General features: G+C 42.3%; 1 protein-coding gene and 1 long non-coding RNA gene across 2 annotated transcripts in view; both read left to right on the top strand.

Annotated features, from left to right (window-relative positions):
• The window catches only part of ryr1b (ryanodine receptor 1b (skeletal)), a 468,306-nt gene that overhangs the window by 337,112 nt on the left and 107,837 nt on the right, over positions 1–23,357 (top strand).
• LOC117508763 lies at positions 3,553–21,822 on the top strand. Its single transcript, XR_004560191.1, has 3 exons — positions 3,553–3,623; positions 14,115–14,214; positions 21,803–21,822. It is a non-coding gene; the product is annotated as an uncharacterized LOC117508763 (long non-coding RNA).

Here is a 23,357-nt window from a genome sequence, read left to right on the forward strand (position 1 = left end):
AAAATAAATTTAAGAAATATTACAATTTGAAAACAAATGCACCCGAATGTGATGACAGCTGCAACTGCTTAATGCTAACTTTTAACATTGAAAATGCCATAGAGATGCTAACGCGTTAGCATCGGGATCCGGATCGTGATCTGGATCACCACTAAAATTTAATCACTTGTTCCTCTTGACATTTCTAACCACTCCACAAAATTTAATCAGAATCTGTTCAAAACCTTTTGAGTTACCCTGCTGACAGACAGACAAACAAACATAACCTCCTCGGCAGAGGTAATAACACTGTTAAACTAACATAAACCAAAATAACAACATTTAAAACCTCAAAACCCCGAACTCCCATGGTGAATTGCAGCACAGCATCCATTGTTTATTGGTTAGTTAAAATTGTTAATTTTTCCAAAAATATTTATCCGATCAACTTTCCATTTTTACAGCATTCATCCTTGACCAAAAATACATAAGCATACCAAACGGCAAATGTCAGCTCTCCCCATTTTTTGTGTGATTTAAGCTATACACACGCACACAGAGGCCACTTTATTTATTTTTATTTCTGTTTGCCATTTGATTTTTAAATGAACCATAATGGAAGTAAGTGTTTTCAGTTTTTGTGTCATCCATATTTTTAACGTATTTACAATTATAATATGTACTTACATTGGACTTACTAAATAAAATCATGCACACATGCTTTTAATATGTATCAGCCTCATACTTTGGACTTGGGCTGATACAGATACATTGGGACATGATACAGGGCGTGATACAAACAGACATGTGATAAGGTAAACATACCAAACAGCAAATGTCAGCTCTCCCAGTTTGTCAGTGATCAAAGTTATACAAATGCATACATTCATGACAGATGCCACTTCTCGTTTAACATACTGTGGCGAGCTGTGCGGAAGCCAGAGCTTTTTGTCTTTTCTGCATTCTGCCACAAGCAGGTGCTTCTTTTCTCTTTTTTTTTACACACTCACAGAGATGTGGCAGATGACATCAACTGCACTGCACTTAATTAAACTGATGAAACCAATTGAACTACAAAAAACACAGTAAGTCAATAACACTAACAACACTATTAAAGTAACATGAACCACAATAACAACATTTAAACCACAAACTCCTTTTCACACATAAATGAAGCGGATTTACAGAGACTTGCCACTGACATCATGGTGCCACTCTACTCTGATTGGCTGTCAGCCCTGCCACTCAAAAAAAAAAGGAACAGAATGAAACAGAATGTGACATTTTAACCTCTTAACATAGGTCAGGGTTAGCCAACTCAGAACTTGTCCAAGATCTCTGTCCCAAGAATGTTTCCATCTGAATTTAAGACTATGCAGTAATAGGACTGGACATACTGAGCACAGACAGAGACGGATGGACACAAGGCCTTTGCAATACCTAATGGGCATATTTAGGCCTCAAGCAAAAATCACGTCTGTTATTAAAACAATTACAGTAATGATTTAGATTGAACTTTCACAAGAATCAAAGCACTGAACAAAGTAAACTCCACTAATAAAACAATGAATGTCAGTAATAAAAATTACACTGTAACAATGTACAAGAATCCCAAATTAGAGAGTGATAATACAGAAAAAGGTGTGTCCATCTGTCTGTGCTCAGCGTGAGTCCAGTCCGATTACTGTCAGAGTCTTCAGATTCAAAGGGAAACATTCATGGGACTCAGACCTTGGACAAGTTCAAAGATGGCTAACCTTGACCTATTTTAAAAGGTCAAAAGGTCACATTATGTTTCCTATTATCTGCTTTTTTGGGGGGTGGGCATGGGGTGGGATTTTGGGAATGACATTGTGACAGCCAATAAATAGAGAGGCAATGTGATGGACCCCTGCTTTTCTCCTTTATATAGCACCCTTGGGCACATATTGCGGCGTTTTGGGATTAACCTTTCACTGCTATGCAGAAGATACTCAGTTTATATGCCGATAACTACTAGTAAACTTGCCTTGCATCAGTGAGAAGTTGGATGTCTAGAAACTTCCTACTTTAAACTCTGAAAAGACTGAATGATGGTTCTTGGTCCAGTGAGACATCGGCATCAATTTGACCAGTTAGCACTCCCTAGGCTTGTGTGTCATACATCACACTGACAAAGTGAGGAACCTTGGGGTAATTTTTGATCCTTCGTTGTCCTTTTGGTCTCCATATTAGAAATATTACTAGGACTGCTTTCTTCCACCTGTGAAATATAGCGAAGATTCGTCCCATCCTGTCTATGGCTGATCTGAGACCCTGATCCATGTGTTCATCTCTTCTAGATTGGACTACTGCAATGTTCTATTTTCTTGGTTTACCGCAGTCTAGCATTAGGGCTCTCCAATTGGTTCAGAAATGCTGCAGCCAGACTTTTGACACGAAGTAGAAAGTTTGACCACTACACCCATTTTGGCGTCTCTTCACTGGCTTCCTGTCCCAGTGAGATCAGATTTTAAGGTTCTGCTACTAACCTATAAAATTATTCATGGACTGGCACTCCCTACCTAGCTGACCTAATTAACCTTACGTACCAGCCCGGGCTTTACGTTCTCAGGTGCAGGACTACTTTGTGTCTCTAAGGTGAATAAGAAGTCTGCGGGTCACAGAGCTTTCTCTTATCGTGCCCCTGTTCTGTGGAATGATCTCCCTGCGTCAATAAAACAATCAGATTCTGTGGAGACTTTCAAGTCCAGACTTAGGACGCACTTATTTTCCCTTTCATATGGCTAGCATACTGGTACAGTTTTGTTTTACGTTTTTTACTCTTTTAATTCATGTTATTAGTAATTGAAGTGGGCTGCGGCCTCAACTCACCTAAATTCGGGTCTTTTAGTGAAGCTTAGGGCTAGCGGCCGGCGATCACCTTAGTATTTCTTCTGTTTTTCTTGTTGTTAATGCTGGCAAATATACGTATTTTTTGTCTTTCTGATGCCTGATTCTGTTTTTTCTCTGTTTAAGGTGCAGCTCCATCCAGAGATGGGAGTTGTATTTGTGTTGGCGACCCTCCTGCCTGTGCACCACAGCAATTCTTGTATATTTGTCCGTGAATTGTTCTGTGAATTATTCTGTAATTTATGTTTGTAGTTTTTCCTTACCACTGTTGCTCTGGAGGTTGGTAAGGTTAGACCTTACCTGTGTGAAGCACCTTGAGGCAACTCTGTTGTGATTTGGCGCTATATAAAGGAAATAAATTGAATTGAAAATTGATGGCACTGCCTGGTCTCTCTCTGGCTGCTAATCCAACATGGTGCACTGCTACGCTTCTGTGTAAATCTAACATTTTGTCATTATTAGTAAAAGCAAGCGAGAAACACTTCTAAAACAGAAATGCTCTTTTTGTAACGTGATAACACATGGAACTGGTGACTCAAATTCATATTTTTTAATATTTACCTATTTTGGGGTTAAAAATTATGTTAAACCTATGAACATTCACAAAATGTAAAAGTATTTTTCAGAGTTGTCCTCAATTCACTCAACTTTGTATTAGTTGCATTTTCATGTAGTTTTCCACACAGTTACTGATGTTCCTCTCGTTCCAGAGCTGCCACATTGGTGAGGAGGACGAAGGGGGAGAACAGGAGGGGGAGGAACCATCCTTTGAGGTGCGACAGACAGAGATGGTATGGGGGGACCAGGGGAGGGGAGACAGGGGATCAGCGGAGAAGCAACTCCCCAAGCACTGAGTGACCACACCACACTGACACACCCAGCACACCCCCCACCTCCCACCCTACCCATGATGCCAGTTTCCTCTTTTTCTCTCCTGTCTTTCTGTCTTCCATCTGTCTATTTCCTGCAATGGTGGACTGACCTGTGCATGCCTTTGCTGGACTCTGCCCACCAGTCTGATCAGTGTTGTGGACTCAATTTGTGTTCCCCTCCTAAAATGCATGATTCTGAGTGCAGAGAGATGGTACAGCTAAAGACAACAAAATGATCAAAACGAGCCAGTGAGTCTGTGCTAGCTGTGTTGACTTCATAATCACAGTTTCCAAGCCTGACCGTCGACAGTTCCTGGGGATTGAATCTCCTAGCCGACTGAAAAATTGTTACATTGATGAGTTCAACGTGTAGCTTCATTTCATTTAAGCTTGGTGCCATGTGATGATATTCAGCTTGCTCACATCTCAAGAGCAGTGGGTCACAAAATAAATGGCTAAAATCTTGGCGTCATCGTTTTCCTGAAAATGGCACATGTCTAGAAATCATGCTTCATTGATTGAAGTCAACCGATTTCTGAAACCATGAAATGCCATTTAGACGATTTGTGATATCTCTAAAAAGATTTATGTTGGAGTAAAATATGTGCTATTGTCAAACAGTTGTAGCCTGACTTAATAAAACAGGTTATTGATCCCATTACTCATATATCCAAACCTCAGCAATATGCAACCTACAGGATGTTTAAAAGTGATAATACATCTTTTAATTGGGGGGCACTAAATAACAGAACCACATAGACATTATGGGCTGTACCGTCTAAAGCATATGGCCCAAGTGCACATGTGGCATACCCACTTACTATGAACATGATGCTTAATCAGAGAGAAAATTAAAGTGTAGGAAGCATATGAAGCATTTGCCGCATTCATCACACCACAGAACCACCCCAAGTCCTGGATGGAAAGCACCCAAGCAGACAAGTTGTCCATCTCCATCTCTCAAAAGTAACTGTCCATCTGCCAAGTGAAACATGACACATGGTTAAAATCTGTAGTTGACTTCCTTCATGATGCAAGTGATTCTCCTCATTCAAGTCTCCCTCAGTAACCACTCATTTCACATAACGTCATTCCAGCGATACCCAAGGATCCTCCCAATGTGCAGGCGTAACAACCATAAAGGAAGACAGGAAGCACCAGGACCCTAAAGACGTGGTCCTTTGTTCTCTTTCTCCACCCTCAGATACACTGCTGATGACTGAGTCCAGGACGTCATTGAACCCTGGATCTTATGTCTTGATCCAGTTCAGTCACAAACCCAGACTCAGATTTGCACATGCTGCAATAAGAGCATCCATTACATGTTGAAAGTCCAACTCTACACAGAGCTGCCTATTTGGGTCCTCAACTTTTGAAATTGAGAGAGGCCTGGGAAGAGCTCATCAGTCATGAGGTCACAGGACAGAGCCTTTGTTAATAGTGATGCTTTTTCAATATGATCAAGGTTAAAGTCTTTTGCGTCCCTGACTTCAATACTAATCAGTGAACAAAGATGACATCTGGATATCTTGTCTAGGTCTGCTGAAATATCCTTGCGTACTACTACAATAATTTGGTATCATACAAACAACTGCTTTCAGAGGCTCAAATGTGGAGTACCACTTGCACTGCAGAGGTGAAAATCCTGACTTAGCATCCCTTCACACATAAAACGAAGTTGGGCGAAAGAAGCAGACACCGCAACAAAAAACGGAATGGGGAACCACGAAACATTCCACTTGCTGTCGGGAGGGACACATGGTTGGACAGGCATGCACATACCGTGGCGACAGTAAAGGCCAATGGGATTACCATGTTTCACCTTTACACGAGGTCTGTTAGAAAAGTACCGACCTTTTTATTTTTTCACAAACCTGATGGATTTGAATCACATGTGCTTGCATGAGCCAACCTTGAACCTTCGTGCACATGCGTGATTTTTTCACGCCCGTCAATTGCGTCAGTTCCTGGCAAGCAGCATTTGTGTGAGGACGTGTGTTGTGCTCTCGGTGGATTTTATTGCAAGGAAAATGACGGAATGACTGGAGCAGTGCTACTGCATCACATTTTGCCAGAAACTAGGCGACAGGTGGAAACCATTTGGAAGGTTCAGACGGCTTTCGGTGACGATCCTATGGGCATCACAGATTAAGGAGCGGTACAACCGGTTTAAAGACGTCTGCACAACGGTGGAGAGCGTGCCGCGCTCCGGTCGGCCATCAACATGCTGAAATGACCAGATCATTTCCAAAGTGAACGCTGTGGTGATGTGGGTCCGTCGTGTGATTATCCGAGAAATTGCGAAAGAGGTGGACATCAGCACTTTTTTGGCACATTCCACTGTGACAGAAGATTTTGCCATGAAAAGAGTGGCGGCGAAATTTGTGCCGAAGCTGCTGACGGCGGAGCAAAAGCACCTCCATGTTGAAGTCTCACAGGACATGCTGGACTCCAAAAAATGATGCGTACCTCTTCCACAATTTCTCGGATAGTCACACGACTGAAAAGCCACCGAAAGCCGTCTGAATCTTCCAAATGGTTTCCACCTGGCTGTCACCCAGTTTTCTGGCAAAATTTGATGCAGTAGCGCTGGTCCAGTCGTTCCGCCATTTTCCTTGCAATGAAAATCCGCCGAGAGCACGACCACGTCCTCACACAAAGGCTGCTTACTAGCAAATGGCGCAGTCGACAGGCGTGAAAAAATTCACGCATGCGCACAAAGGTTCAAGGTCTCATGCAAGCACACGTGATTAAAATCCATCAGGTTTTGCAAAAAAAAAAAAAGGTCGGATACTTTTCTAACAGACCTCGTACAGCAAATAGATGATCACTTTCCAGAGGTGGGGATGGACTGGTTGTTTGGTGGTGTGGGTTGCCATCTAGGACACAAGGTGGTTCCATAGTTTGGTGGATGCAGTGATGTGTCACCCAGTACTTGCTCCTGGACCCAAACTCTGTGGTATTAGACCAGGACACGAAGTGACTTCATAAACTCAGTGTTTATTGACCAGTTTCTTGATAAATCCACTGACTTATTGAAGAAATGTTTTCTGCCTGGAAAGGATTTATAATTTATGAATGGCCACAAAATAAATCTCATTGATTTCGTTTTTCCTCAAAAAGCAGGTTTGGACACTGTGATGTTGTAGCCGCAGAGATCAATAACGTATTATTGACGACAGCATTACATTCAAGTTCTGAATCCACAAGAGCAGCTTTCTTCTTTTTATGAAACATTAATTTCACATATTTTTTTGCATTCCTCTTCATGCTTTGTGTTTAGAAGTGTAATGCTGCCTGCAAAGACTTCAATGAGCAGCTGTATATTAGAAACTCTTAGTCGAACCAAATCCTGCAGCACGTTGCTAACAGTAGAACCAGCTCTCTTGTGCCTGTGTCCCAGAGTCGGACCACCTGTTTCCAACTGCACTCACCTACTAATCGGGCTGTTATCACCGACACAGCACATCTAATAACTGCAGCTTGATATCTAACAATAGCTAATTGATTTCTTAATTTGTTTGTCTTTACTCTTAATTGGACAGTGTTAACGAGCCTCCCTCTCTGTGCTCACCACGGACTACAGTAAAAGCTTGCACAGTCAGCCTGACACACACGGCCCAAAACACACTCATGCATATGCACACATGTACAATGAGGGTGCCGTGTGCCTGTGTGCATACCCTCATTGCAGTCATCACAGAATACTGTAAACACACAGACACATGCACACACACACACACACACATAAAGGAAAGCAGCGACTTTTATGGAAGAGAAACACTTTCCGTTAGTGTATATAAACACAGTCAGGCTTGAGGGCGGGGTGGGGTGGTGTGGATGTGGGGTATAAATAGACTCCTGTGTGCTTTGAATGAGCTTTGTGCATTTTGCTGTGGGTGGAACACCTTTTACCAGTGCGGTGGTTGTGTGCTGCTGCTGCTGCTGCATAGTATAATTTTTAAAGAGTAAATCTTGCCTAGTAGAACATAGTACAAGTACCTTGTAGTACAATAAATTGTTTAAGGAGGAGTACACATAGTGTATATACACCTGCATGGTGATTTATTAACAGAGTGCAGGAGGATTGTGCCTTTCCAACACAAAATGCATGTTGTCCATTTAATGCAATTTGTAGGTAGAATCCAAAAGCTGGTATTTTCTATATGTTGAACACATTGAGATGTAAATGGCAGCAACTAAAAGCAGATACTCTGACGTATGTTCATGCTCATTTTATGATCTCAAACATGAACATCTTCATTCAAAACAAAGGAATGATCCTTATTGATCCAGTACTTTTGGATTAGACAGTATATTTCACATAAACCCACTTATGCATCCAACATTTGTATATTCATTAAAAGCTACAGTTAAATAATTAATTTTATGATATTTTTGTCATTTTTGAATAAATGAATGAAAAAACTTTATTGCATGGAAAATAATTAATGCATTAGAGTTGCAGATGTGCACACAAGAAATTATAGTAGAATTACTTCAGCGACCCAATGGGAGATATTTCAATATTGTACACCCACAATATGAGATACTGTGGGTGAAATCCTGAACTGTGAATCAATTAAGACATGGAATTTGGCAAAGTTGGGGAAGGAATTTTTGGGAATTATTGTTTGCTATTTTGATGAACAGGTGCAGTGGATCCATACAGTATTCACAGTGTTTATTTATTTAATAATAAATAAATATCATTTTTTTCCCACATTTTATGTTAGAGCCTTATTCAAATGGAATAAATTCATTTTCCCCCTCAAAATTCTACTCACAACACCCATAATGACACCATGATTTTTTTAAATTTTTGCAAATTTATTAAAACTTAAAAAAGAAACACCTACTGTAAGAAATCAAACTACATAAGTATTCATGGCCTTTGCTCAATAGTTAGTTGATGTAACTTTGGTAGCAATTACAGCACCAAATCTTCTGGAATATAATGCCGCAAGCTTGGCACTCATTCCTTATGCAGCACCTCTCAAACTCCATTCAGGTTGGATGGGGAGCGTCGGTGCACAGCCATTTTTAGATCTCTCCAGAGATGTTCAATTGGATTCAGGTCTGGGCTCTGGCTGGGCCACTCAAGGACATTCACAGAGTTGTCCTGAAGCCACTCCTTTGATATCCTGGCGTGTGCTCTGGAGCAGGTTTTCATCCAGGATGTCTCTACACATTGTTGCATTCATATTTCTTCTCGATCTTGACTAGTCTCCTGGTTCCCGCCGCTGAAAAAACAGCCACACAGCATGATGCTGCCATCACCATGCTTCACTGTAGGGATGGTGCCTGGTTTCCTCCAAACATGACACCTGGCATTCAAACCAAAGAATTCAATCTTTGTCTCATCAGACCAGAGAATTTTGTTTCTCATGGTCTGAGAATCCTTCAGGTGCGTTTCGGCAAACTCCAGGTGGGCTACTATGTGCCTTTTACCAAGGAATGGCTTCTGTTGGCCACTCTACCTTAGAGACCTGATTGGAGGATTGCTGCAAAGATGGTTGTCCTTCTGGAAGGTTCTCCTCTCTCCACAGAAGAATGCTGGAGCTCTGAAAAGGGACCATCAGGTTTCTGGTCAACTCCCTGACAAGCCCTTCTCCCCAGTTGCTCAGTTTAGATGGGCGACCAGCTCTTGGAAGAGTCCTGGTGGATCCAAACATCTTCCATTTACGGTTGATGGAGTCCACTGTGCTTATTGGACTTCAAAGCAGCAGCAATGTTTCTGTACTCTTCCGAGATTTGTGCCTCGAGACAATCCTGTCTCAGAGGTCTACAGACAATTCCTTGGACTTCATGCTTGTTTTGTGCTCTGACATGCACTGTCAACTGTGGGACCTTATATGTAACAAGGTGTGTGACTTCCAAACATGTCCAATCAACCGAATTTACCACAGGTAGACTCTAATTAAGTTGTAGAAACATCTCAGGCTCATCAGTGGAAACAGGATGTACCTGAGCTCAATTTTAAGCTATGTGGCAAACGCTGTGAATACACATGTAGGTGTGATTTTCTTAGTTTTTTAAATTTTAATAATTTGCAAAAATCTCTAAAAGGAAAAAAAATCACATTGTCATTATGGGGTGTTGTGTGTATAATTTTGAGGAAAGAAATGAATTTCATCTATTCGGAATAAGGTTGTAACATAAAATGTAGAAAAATGAAGTGCTGTGAATACTTTCCAGATGCACGGTAATTGCATTTAAAATATGACAGGTTATTAACATTTCCTCAATTTTATTTCTAGCATAAATGATTTCATCTCAAGTCCATTGTTGTGGGGTACAAAAGCAACAAATAATCATTAAAAAAACAATGTTTTACTGTCTGAATGTGTATGGACCTGACTCTATTATTACTTTTAATTCAAATTTATTGATTTAAAAACAAACAAACAAAAAACATGCGTTATGGTTTATGTAACTGTCAAACATCACTATCACATGTAGAACAGGATGGTTTAGCATTGAGTCGCATGCCACATGTGTGTCAGAAGGCTGGTGATGCTTCCCTTTGCACATGTGTGAACTGTGTGCAATGCTCTGGAAAAATTGAATGGTTACTGTGACTGGAACATGAAAATGATTTTGCATTACTAATATCATTATTTTCCAAAGGAAGAGAATGTGTTGAGCTCTGAAGTTTATTTATTTATTTATTATTATTATTAGTAGTAGTGGTAGTAGTAGTAGTAGTAGTAGAACTCAGTGTCAGTTTGGTTGGCTTATGCCCCGTCCACTACCCATAAAACACACCAAACCTGTTATTCTCTCTTTGTGGGTGGTGAGCCCACATGAAGGTAACACCATAGGTTCTTCATTGAGTCCGACTGAGCCTGATGGCTGTAAGCCTAGCTTTGCTTTTTGCAGATGATGTAGTTCTGTTGGTTTCATCAGACGTGGCCTCTGATATGCACTGGGCAGGTTTATTCCAAGTGTGAATTGACTGGGATGAGGATCAGCACATCCATAGCTGAGATCATGGTCCTCTGTCAGAAAAGGGTGTCTTAGCCCCTCTGAGTCAGGAAAGTTATTGACCCAAGAGGAGGAGTTTAAGAATCTCCGGGTCTTGTTCATGAATGGACGTTAGATGTAACGAGAGATTGACGGAAGGAGTGGGGCTGCCTCTGAGATCCTGTGGACGCTCAACCGGACCACTATGTTGGGAAAGTGTCAGTACACGGACCCACCAACAGGGGCGCAAATGAACGGACAATGGAGAAAGTCAAATAACAAGGCTTTACTGTTGTGAACGTGCACAACGAATACAACCAATCATGGAAATGGACAACAGTCAATTCACAAAAGTGTCGTTGGGCAGGCTCGAAGATAGGAGACGCCTCTCCAAGGTAAGACCGGAACCACACGGCTTCCTCCGCCACAGGACCCCGGGAATACTGGAGCTGCCAAGTCCCGAACTCCCAGGTGGCCACTGCCTCCGCGTGTCGGACCTGGTACTGCCGGCGAGGAACAAAGAACAGTTAGATGGGGGCGCGTTTGCACCCAAGACTCCGAACAGCAGGGAAGTTACCTCCACCTCTCGTTGGAACAGTAATCCACAATCTAAGCACTAATCCAAAGGATACACTCCGTCAGCTTTGATACGTTACCTTTCAGGTAGAAACGATATCTCGGCAATGAGGTGGAGATGTCCTGCTGATATACCCCACTGATGATTGTTGTCAGCTGTCTCAGGTGATGGGTGACAGCTGTCACCTTGGCTGCTCCTGTGAGGCGGCGGCGCCCCTGGTGCCTGGAGCCCGCACTCCAGGCAGGGCGCCCACTGGTGGTGGTGGGCCAGCAGTACCTCCTCTTCAGCGGCCCACCAACACACTATGGAGAAAAAAGCGTTTAGCCAACAGGCAAGCCTATGGTCATGAGCTTTGGGTAGTGGCTAAAAGAACAAAAATGTGTTACAAGTGGCAGATTGACAGAGATTCCTCTGTCAGGTATCTGGACTTACACTTGGAGACAGGGTGAGAAGCTTGACTATTCAGGAGAGTTTCACAGTACAGCTACTGCTTCCTTGCATTGAAAGGAGCCAGCTGAGGTGGTTTGGCCACTTGGTGCGAATGTCCCCTTGTTGTCTCCCTGGGCAGGTCTTCTAGGCACATCGGAGTGGTAGGAGGCCCTGGGGAAGATCCAGGACATGCTGGAGGGATTATGTTTCTCAGCTGGCTTGGGAATACATTAGGGTCCTCCAGGGAGAGTTACATGATTTGACTGAGGATAGAGAAATGTCGGAGTTTTTGGTCTGCTGGCACCGTGGCCTGGACCTAGATAAGTGGCAGTAAATAATCAATGAATGCATTATTATTATTATTATTATTATTGCAGTAGTAGTAGTAGTATTAGTATTATTACAAAGTAATTTAAAATTCTGACTGTGCTTTTTGTTTTGCATATTGTGTATAAAGATAAAATGCCAAATGAGATCAAATACCAGAAGTCACATTTTTCAACCCCAAATGATAAAAAGTTGGGATGACATGGAAACGTAAATGTAAAAACCTGCGGAGAGTCTTACATTTACTTGGACTTCTATTTAAGTTCAGACAGCATGAACCCAAGAAATTTCATGTTTAGTGTGGTCAACTTCATTTCATTTGTTAATATTTTCCCACATTTGAGACCTGCAACCCCCCCCCCCCCCCCCCAAAAAAGAAAACATTGGGAGGGGGCAGTTCAGGGCTAGTAATGAAATAAGAACAAGTAATAGTGTGATTTCAATTGGGTGATGTCACCTGGTGATTGTAATCATGATTTGGTACAAAAGAACTCGAAAGGTGAAAATTTTAGAGGAGCAAAGATAGACAGAGGATTTCCAATTTGTCCAAATGCATGCATAAGAAATAGATTTTTTTAAAAACAATGTTACTCAAAGAAAGCTTGGAAGGGATTTGCATATTTCCCTTTCTAAAGTGCATGTTGTTGCTGTTGTCCTTTTACCTGCTCCCGTTTTTGTTGTTGTTGTTGTTGTTCGGGGTCGCCACTGCGGATACAGCCAGATCCATATTGGTATTTGGCACAAGTTTTATTCCGGATGACCTTCCTGACGCAACTCCAGTTTTACCTGGAGAAACACACAGTCGCTGGTGTTCTGAAGAGGTCTCCCATCCAAGTACAAACCAGGTCTCATGCTGCTTTGCTTCTGAGATCTGATGAGATCAGGCTGACACAGAGCAGATGAGCTGCATCCCTCTACAGTGCATAATATCTTACATGATTCAAGTAATACAGGAGAATTTCAGGGCATAAAAGGCAATAGTGCAAGCCTAAGATGAATGCTCTTGATCTCCGATCCCTCAGACAGCACTGCATCAAGGACAGTCATTCATCAATAGATGATATAACACATGAGCAAGGGATTACTTTTTGAAACTTTTGTCAAGCACTATAATGCAAAGTTACATTCACAAATACCACTTAAAACTTTACTGTACAAAAAAGAAAGCTTATGTTAGCCTTGTCCAGAAGTGGTGTTGACACTCTGAGCTCAGATGCATCAGGGTTGGACCATCACAAAGTGGAAACGTGCGTTGTGGTTAGATGGATCAGTACTCCAGATCATTTTTGGAATAAATGCTGCCATGTGCTCTGGATCAAGGACAAAAAGGACCATTCAGACAGTCCAAAAGCCAGGCAAAGGTAAATTACACTTCTGTGATGACAGCATTAATGAAGAATGTAGACTACATGGAGATTTTAGAGCAACATATAATGCCTTCAAGACAACAGATGGTAACATTACAAAGTGGTAAAGCTTGAGTATTCCAACTTTCTTTGGGATGTGTTGGAGGCCTGAATATTAACAAATTAAATTAAGTTGATCCAATCCAATCCAATCCACCTTTATTTATATAGCACATTTTACCAACACAAATCTCCAAAGTGCTGCACAGAAAACCAAATAACACTAATTAGAAGAAGAAAAAGAAAAAAAGAAAATACAATTAAAAATGCCACATATAGTAAAACAGTTACAATCAATATGAAAATAAAATAAGATAAAATGCACTAAAACAAAATAGTGAGTCAGAGGACCACAAAATTCTTATGCCGGGTTAAACGCCACACAAAACATAAAATGTCTTGGGTTCAAAGTATTTGGAATGAAGCAGAAATCAAGAGTAATGTAAGGATCTTTTTTTTTTTTGGTAGGGGGGGCATTTTCCATATCCCAGTTTTGTGATTTCAGGTTGTAAAGTTTCAGGGTATACAAGTTGGAGGTGAATAATTTTCTGGATGAACGTCGTAAACAGTTATGAGTAGGACCTACTGCAGGTGTTTGTGTGTGTGTGTGTGTTCGTGCGCGTGAGTGCGGGGGACGTGCAGCTGTGTTTTGCAGGGTTACAGCTGTGCCCCTCCTCCTCTCCACAGGAAAAAGAGATGGAGAAACAGAGGCTTCTGTACCAGCAGTCCCGGCTACACAACCGAGGGGCTGCAGAGATGGTGCTGCAGATGATCAGCGCCTGCAAAGGTAGCTGTATGAGGAATACACCACCAGTCACCTTGTTGTGAGCTTTTTAGTTTCTCCTCACACCACTTAATTTAACATGAGTTCTGATCATTCGCACAGTTTGATATTAACACTTGTTCAATCGTCTCTAACACATAGAAAACCTCTCTAGAAAAGAGGGAGAGACTCCATTCATTTTTCTGAATCACATAAGTGTAAATCTCCTGAGCTGGTAACAGAGTCAATCAATCAATCAATCAATTTTTATATAGCACCAAATCACAACAAACAGTTGCCCCAAGGCGCTTTATATTGTAAGGCAAGGCCATACAATAATTATGTAAAACGTTAAGCCTAATCTTAAAAGAAGAGAGGGTGTCTGTCTCCCTGATCTGAATTGGGAGCTGGTTCCACAGGAGAGGAGCCTGAAAGCTGAAGGCTCTGCCTCCATTCTACTCTTACAAACCCTAGGAACTACAAGTAAGCCCGCAGTCTGAGAGCGAAGCGCTCTATTGGGGTGATATGGTACTACGAGGTCCCTAAGATAAGATGGGACCTGATTATTTCAAAACCTTATAAGTAAGAAGAAGAATTTTAAATTCTATTCTAGAATTAACAGGAAGCCAATGAAGAGAAGCCAATATGGGTGAGATATGCTCTCTCCCTTCTAGTCCCCGTCGTACTCTAGCTGCAGCATTTTGAATTAACTGAAGGCTTTTTAGGGAACTTTTAGGACAACCTGATAATAATGAATTACAATAGTCCAGCCTAGAGGAAATAAATGCATGAATTAGTTTTTCAGCATCACTCTGAGACAAGACCTTTCTGATTTTAGAGATATTGCGTAAATGCAAAACATATTTGTTTAATATGCGCTTTGAATGACATATCCTGATCAAAAATGACTCCAAGATTTCTCACAGTATTACTAGAGGTCAGGGTAATGCCATCCAGAGTAAGGATCTGGTTAGACACCATGTTTCTAAGATTTGTGGGGCCAAGTACAATAACTTCAGTTTATCTGAGTTTAAAAGCAGGAAATTAGAGGTCATCCATGTCTTATGTCTGTAAGACAATCCTGCAGTTTAGCTAATTGGTGTGTGTCCTCTGGCTTCATGGATAGATAAAGCTGGGTATCATCTGCGTAACAATGAAAATTTAAGCACTACCGTCTAATAATACTGCCTAAGGGAAGCATGTATAAAGTGAATAAAATTGGTCCTAGCACAGAACCTTGTGGATCCATAATTAACTTTAGTCTGTGAAGAAGATTCCCCATTTACATGAACAAATTGTAATCTATTAGACAAATATGATTCAAAACCACCGCAGCGCAGTGCCTTTAATACCTATGGCATGCTCTAATCTCTGTAATAAAATTTTATGGTCAACAGTATCAAAAGCAGCACTGAGGTCTAACAGAACAAGCACAGAGATGAGTCCACTGTCCGAGGCCATAAGAAGATCATTTGTAACCTTCACTAATGCTGTTTCTGTACTATGATGAATTCTAAAACCTGACTGAAACCTCTTCAAATAGACCATTCCTCTGCAGATGATCAGTAGCTGTTTTACAACTACCCTTTCAAGAATTTTTGAGAGAAAAGGAAGGTTGGAGATTGGCCTATAATTAGCTAAGATAGCTGGGGTCAAGTGATGCTTTTTAAGTAATGGTTTAATTACTGCCACCTTTAAAAGCCTGTGGTACATAGCCAACTAATAGATTGATCATATTTAAGATCGAAGCATTAAATAATGGTAGGGCTTCCTTGAGCAGCCTGGTAGGAATGGGGTCTAATAAACATGTTGATGGTTTGGATGAAGTAACTAATGAAAATAACTCAGACAGAACAATCGGAGAGAAAGAGTCTAACCAATACCGGCATCACTGAAAGCAGCCAAAGATAACGATACGTCTCTTTGGATGGTTATGAGTAATTTTTTCTCTAATAGTTAAAATTTTTGTTAGCAAAGAAAGTCATGAAGTCATTATCTGTTTACACACTGTCCCAGGCCGCTGCCAAGCAGCAAATCCCCATCAATTGCGGATATCAGCGGTTAATGGCAGATATACAGCGCATAGAGTGAGTATGTATTGTGTATGAATGAGTATGTATGGAGTATGTAAGGCGGATGTCATCCACAGCCAAAATTTTGTGCAGCTCAAAATCCTGGCAATGGAAAAACATGCCTCTGCAGATAACTGCGGACGTGTGCGGGTGTCGGCTGACTCATACAAGCATGTTTCACGCATATGCGGATGTTAAGCGAATATGAGCCAATTCTGGTGCACAATCCATACGCAATCCTCCTAAACGCCAGTGGGACAGGGCCCTTAGCTCATGTGAAGGCGAGTGCCATATCAAGCACATGGGAGATACAGGACATCTATGAGATAGTACAGAGACTCAAAAAAGTTGTTTTTTTTGTGTTATTGATGTGGTGCATCACAGTTCACCACAAAATAGTTTGTCACTCTATATGCCCTTTACGGTGGAGATGTTCAAGCTGACAGCATTTCTTGGTTTTACATTACTGCTTACACAAGCTGGCTGAAATGGACGGACTCAACCGCCCAGCCACTGATCTACATTTATGATGTACTAGCCCTACTCTGGTGGTTGGCTCTCACTGCGGTATTGTATCACTTCCTGTTCCGGAGCACAGCGGTGTTTTTCTGTATCTGTTAGCTGTTTAATCTGCACAGTTAGATTGATCTAGTTATCTAGATTACGATTTATTTCCCAGTGTAATCTTTACGTGCCTTAACTAAAGCACTCCTTCTGCTGAATCACCTCTAAATTATTTACACATTATTCACTTTGCGTGTTTTAGGAATCCGCTAGCTTAGCGTAGCTACTAGCTCTTAGCCGATTTAGCATGGCGGCTTCTCCTGTCTCTCCCGCACTTTTCTGCTCTGGGTGTGAACTGTTTAGTTATTCCTCGGCCTCCTTTAGCAGTAACGGTACTTGTAATAAGTGTAGCTTATTCGTAGCTTTGGAGGCCAGGCTGGGCGAATTGGAGACTCGGCTCCGCACCGTGGAAAATTCTACAGCTAGCCAGGGCCCTGTAGTCGGTGTGGACCAAGGTAGCTTAGCCGCCGTTAGTTCCCCCCCTGGCAGATCCCGAGCAGCCGGGAAAGCAGGCTGACGGGTGACTGTGAGGAGGAAGCGTAGCCCTAAACAGAAGCCCCGTGTACACCGCCAACCCGTTCACATCTCTAACCGTTTTTCCCCACTCGACGACACACCCGCGAGGATCAAACTCTGGTATTGGCGACTCTGTTTTGCGAAATGTGAAGTTAGCGACATCAGCAACCATAGTCAATTGTCTTCCGGGGGCCAGAGCAGGCGACATTGAAGGAATTGAAACTGCTGGCTAAGGCTAAGCGTAAATTTGGTAAGATTGTAATTCACGTCGGCAGTAATGACACCCGGTTACGCCAATCGGAGGTCACTAAAATTAACATTAAATCGGTGTGTAACTTTGCAAAAACAATGTCGGACTCTGTAGTTTCTCTGGGCCCCTCCCCAATCAGACCGGGAGTGACATGTTTAGCCGCCCTGTTCTCCTTGAGTTGCTGTCTGTCTGAGTGGTGTCCAAAAAATGAGGTGGGCTTCATAGATAATTGGCAAAGCTTCTGGGGAAAACCTGGTCTTGTTAGGAGAGACGGCATCCATCCCACTTTGGATGGAGCAGCTCTCATTTCTAGAAATCTGGCCAATTTTCTTAAATCCTCCAAACCGTGACTATCCAGGGTTGGGACCAGGAAGCAGAGTTGTAGTCTTACACACCTCTCTGCAGCTTCTCTCCTCCTGCCATCCCCTCATTACCCCATCCCCGTAGAGACGATGCCTGCTCCCAGACTACCAATAACTAGCAAAAATCTATTAAGCATAAAAATTCAAAAGAAAAAATAATATAGCACCTTCAACTGCACCACAGACTAAAACAGTTAAATGTGGTCTATTAAACATTAGGTCTCTCTCTTCTAAGTCCCTGTTGGTAAATGATATAATAATTGATCAACATATTGATTTATTCTGCCTTACAGAAACCTGGTTACAGCAGGATGAATATGTTAGTTTAAATGAGTCAACACCCCCGAGTCACACTAACTGTCAGAATGCTCGTCGCACGGGCCGGGGCGGAGGATTAGCAGCACTCTTCCATTCCAGCTTATTAATTAATCAAAACCCAGACAGAGCTTTAATTCATTTGAAAGCTGACTCTTAGTCTTGTCCATCCAAATTGGAAGTCCCAAAACCAGTTTTATTTGTTATTATCTATCGTCTACCTGGTCGTTGCTGTGAGTTTCTCTGTGAATTTTCAGACCTTTGTCTGACTTAGTGCTTAGCTCAGATAAGATAATTATAGTGGGCAATTTTAACATCCACACAGCTGCTGAGAATGACAGCCTCAACACTGCATTTAATCTATTATTAGACTCTATTGGCTTTTGCTCAAAAAGTAAATGAGTCCACCCACCACTTAATCATATCTTAGATCTTGTTCTGACTTATGGTATGGAAATAGAAGACTTAACAGTATTCCCTGAAAACTCCCTTCTGTTGATCATTTCTTAATAACATTTACATTTACTCTGATGGACTACCCAGCAGTGGGGAATAAGTTTTCATTACACTAGAAGTCTTTCAGAAAGCGCTTGTAACTAGGTTTAAGGATATGATTCCTTCTTTATTTTCTCTAATGCAATATACCAACACAGTGCAGAGTAGCTACCTAAACTCTGTAAGTGAGATAGAGTATCTCGTCAATAGTTTTACATCCTCATTGAAGACAACTTTGGATGCTGTAGCTCATCTAAAAAAGAGAGCTTTAAATCAGAAGTGCCTGACTCCGTGGTATAACTCACAAACACGTAGCTTAAAGCAGATAACCCGTAAGTTGGAGAGGAAATGGCATCTCACTAATTTAGAAGATCTTCACTTAGCCTGGAAAAAGAGCTGTTGCTCTATAAAAAAAAGCCCTCCATAAAGCTAGGACATCTTTCTACTCATCACTAATTGAAGAAAATAAGAACAACCCCAGGTTTCTTTTCAGCACTGTAGCCAGGCTGACAAAGAGTCAGAGCTCTATTGAGCTGAGTATTCCATTAACTTTAACTACACTCAACAAAAATATAAACGCAACACTTTTGGTTTTGCTCCCATTTTGTATGAGATGAACTCAAAGATCTAAAACTTTTTCCATATACACAATATCACCATTTTCCCTCAAATATTGTTCACAAACCAGTCTAAATCTGTGATAGTGAGCACTTCTCCTTTGCTGAGATAATCCATCCCACCTCACAGGTGTGCCATACCAAGATGCTGATTAGACACCATAATTAGTGCACAGGTGTGCCTTAGACTGCCCACAATAAAAGGCCACTCTGAAAGGTGCAGTTTTATCACACAGCACAATGCCACAGATGTCGCAAGATTTGAGGGAGCGTGCAATTGGCATGCTGACAGCAGGAATGTCAACCAGAGCTGTTGCTCGTGTATTGAATGTTCATTTCTCTACCATAAGCTGTCTCCAAAGGCGTTTCAGAGAATTTGGCAGTACATCCAACCAGCCTCACAACCGCAGACCACGTGTAACCACACCAGCCCAAGGACCTCCACATCCAGCATGTTCACCTCCAAGATCGTCTGAGACCAGCACTCAGACAGCTGCTGAAACAATCAGTTTGCATAACCAAAGAATTTCTGCACAAACTGTCAGAAACGTCTCAGGGAAGCTCGTCGTCCTCATCGGGGTCTCGACCTGACTCCAGTTCGTCGTCGTAACCGACTTGAGTGGGCAAATGCTCACATTCGCTGGCTTTTGGCACTTTGGAGAGGTGTTCTCTTCACGGATGAATCCCGGTTCACACTGTCCAGGGCAGATGGCAGGACAGCGTGTGTGGCGTCGTGTGGGTGAGCGGTTTCTGATGTCAGGTTGTGGGATCGAGTGGCCCATGGTGGTGGTGGGGGTTATGGTTATGGGCAGGCGTCGTTATGGCCGAAGAACACAGGTGCATTTTATTGATGGCATTTTGAATGCACAGGTTGCAAGGATCTGTACACAATTCTTGAAACTGAAAATGTCCCAGTTCTTGCATGGCCGGCATACTCACCGGACATGTCACCCATTGAGCATGTTTGGGATGCTCTGGATCGGCATATACGACAGCGTGTACCAGTTCCTGCCAATATCCAGCAACTTCGCACAGCCATTGAAGAGGAGTGGACCAACATTCCACAGGCCACAATTGACAACCTGATCAACTCTATGGGAAGGAGATGTGTTGCACTGCATGAGGCAAATGGTGGTCACACCAGATACTGACTGGTATCCCCCCCCCAATAAAACAAAACTGCACCTTTCAGATTGGCCTTTTATTGTGGGCAGTCTAAGGCACACCTGTGCACTAATCATGGTGTCTAATCAGCATCTTGATATGGCACACCTGTGAGGTGGGATGGATTATCTCAGCAAAGGAGAAGTGCTCACTATCACAGATTTAGACTGGTTTGTGTACAATATTTGAGGGAAATGGTGATATTGTGTATGTGGAAAAAAGTTTTAGATCTTTGTGTTCATCTCATACAACATGGGAGCAAAACAAAAGTGTTGCGTTTATATTTTTGTGAGTGTATATTCGCTATTTATTATTAATATATGCGTAATCATATTGGGACATTTGTCATTTTTGGCCATTTTTGTTGCAGACGACAACGAACGCCCGTACTTTGTGTACTCAATTCATGTGCAATTAATCCTCTCCCCAGTGGGACAGGGCGCTAACAGTTTAGAGGCAGTACTTACTGGGAGAGACGTGATTCCACTCTGTTACCCAAGACAGAATGAAATATACACTGGAATGAGAAAGTAAAATCAAAATGTAATGATGGTGAGGACGTGTGATTGTATTGTACTGTTCATGGTAATATCTGAGGACAACATGACTTCATAATCAGCTTTCACAGCATGTCATAGAATATGGAATTTGGCACGAACATTTCCTATCAATGAAAAAACATAACAAAGAACAAGGTGTAGTGGTGTGGAGATGAAGTCTCGGAGTAGTGAGGAATCCACTGTAAATCGTAAATGGACTGCATTTATATAGCGAATTTCCATCAGTATCAGATGCTCAAGCACTTTACAATTATGCCTCACATTCACCCATTCACACAGACACACTGCACATCGAGTCAGGTTGCTGCCATGCAAAGCGCTCCCTACACAGCGGGGGCAACTCTGGGATTAAGGACCTTGCCTAAAGGCCCTTAGTGATTGGTCCGGTCAGGCTGGGGTCCTCTGGTCTGAAGCCCGACGCTTAACCACTAGACCATCACTGTCCACTGTGAACTTAACAGTAGCCTCCCAGCCAATGTTTCACCAAAGTTTTGAATACATCAAGGACTGATTAAGAACTCATGCGAGTCTACTGACATCTACTATTCAAATAATGCACAAAACACCAATATGACATGATAGAGGCACCATAGCACAATATCTATTGATATGAAAACAACACGCAACATTAACTGCATATTGCCTAGATGGATGAATACCACGAAGACAGAGCTGGGATGTGTTTTTTTTGTTTCAGGTGAACCTGGTGCCATGGTTCTTCCCACCTCAAACTGAGGAATCTCCATCCTCAAGGACGGAACAGTGATGTACAACAGGTAAATGGTTGCATGTGAGACTGCTCAAGATGAATGGAAGTAATGAACACTGGGGGAAACACAGAGTGCAAAGGGAAAAATCAGGACAACAGATGAAAACCATGAAGGACTGATAGCATGACACCATGGCAGTATGAACCAATAAAGACAAACGACAAAAACATATAACGGTGTTGATTACAAAATCTACTGCAAGTAGTGCAAGAGAGCACAGAGAGGGAGAAGATGGTGCAGCCCCACACATGCACATGAAAGAGACAAGGGGAGAGATGTATAAACAGTAAATGAACTACAGTGCCAAGCATACAAAAGCCACATTTAACAAAACCACAAAAAATACATCCAAACTGAGAGACAGGGGGAGACAGATATGACACTGAACACAGTCACTCAGTTCAAGCCTGTTTTACTATGATCCCATGGAGTTTTGGTGTGTTGGGTTGTAGAATGTTTTGTGAATGATTTAGGGCCCCCGTGACACATAACACAAAATTGAGCGAAAGAAGCAGAAACTGTCCGAAAATCCGAGAACAAAAACGAAATCAGGAACTGCGAAACATTCCACCTGCTATCGGGAGGCACACACGGTCGGACAAGGGTGCACGATACCGCAGCGACGGTTTTGTGCATGGTTGTGTTTGTGCGCACGAACACAGTGCGAGCATGTGGAAACACAGCACACGCACACAGCAGGGGAGCCAAATATTTAAAAAACAGCACAATTTATAATACTTAATTCCTGTTATAAAGAGCAGAGTTAGCCTCCACGTAGACGTGCACCAGGAAGTAATGAAATGATGTGGATATCAGTTCTTCCATTTATGTTTTTTACATGAATTACCTGATGCACTCATCTCATGAAGACATCATCCAGGCTCTCATCTCATGAAGAGCCAGCTCCTGTATCAGCCGGCATGGCATGTCCAGCGCACACTGATCCGCTGGTGACTGCATTGCAAATGTGATCTGTGTTTTACTTATTACAATGTGGGGAAATCCCGCAGATACATGCACCTTTCAGGGGCATCCCTTGAGGTAATTTTCTGCTGGGACGATATTCACCAGCGTGCAGTGCGCTGACGTGGGTGGTCAGCTGAAGCGATATGTTTTAAGTTATTTCCAAGTGAGGACAGCAAGCTGACGTCTGTGCCTCACGGTAAAGTTATGTGAGGTCATATTCTACAAGCCACTACAGCTATTCTCCGGCTGTGACCTGCGAACACAGATATCTGAACAGCTGCAGGTTGCAGGAACCCACCCTGACGACGACACACTCATGTGTTGCTAGGTTACGCCATACTCATGTTGCACTTAGACAGTTTTCACAAACAGCTCGAATGTGGTCAGCTGCTCTCTACTCTCGTGCTGAAAGCGCGAACAGCCCCGCCTTTTCTAAGTGTCCAGTGAGTGGTGTTGGATGTTCGTGTGTGAGGCACCTGGAATTTGGCCGACACTTGCTGAGAGGGGGGTTGAATG

This window comes from Thalassophryne amazonica, chromosome 4, assembly GCF_902500255.1.
Source record: "Thalassophryne amazonica chromosome 4, fThaAma1.1, whole genome shotgun sequence".
NCBI lineage: Eukaryota > Metazoa > Chordata > Actinopteri > Batrachoidiformes > Batrachoididae > Thalassophryne > Thalassophryne amazonica.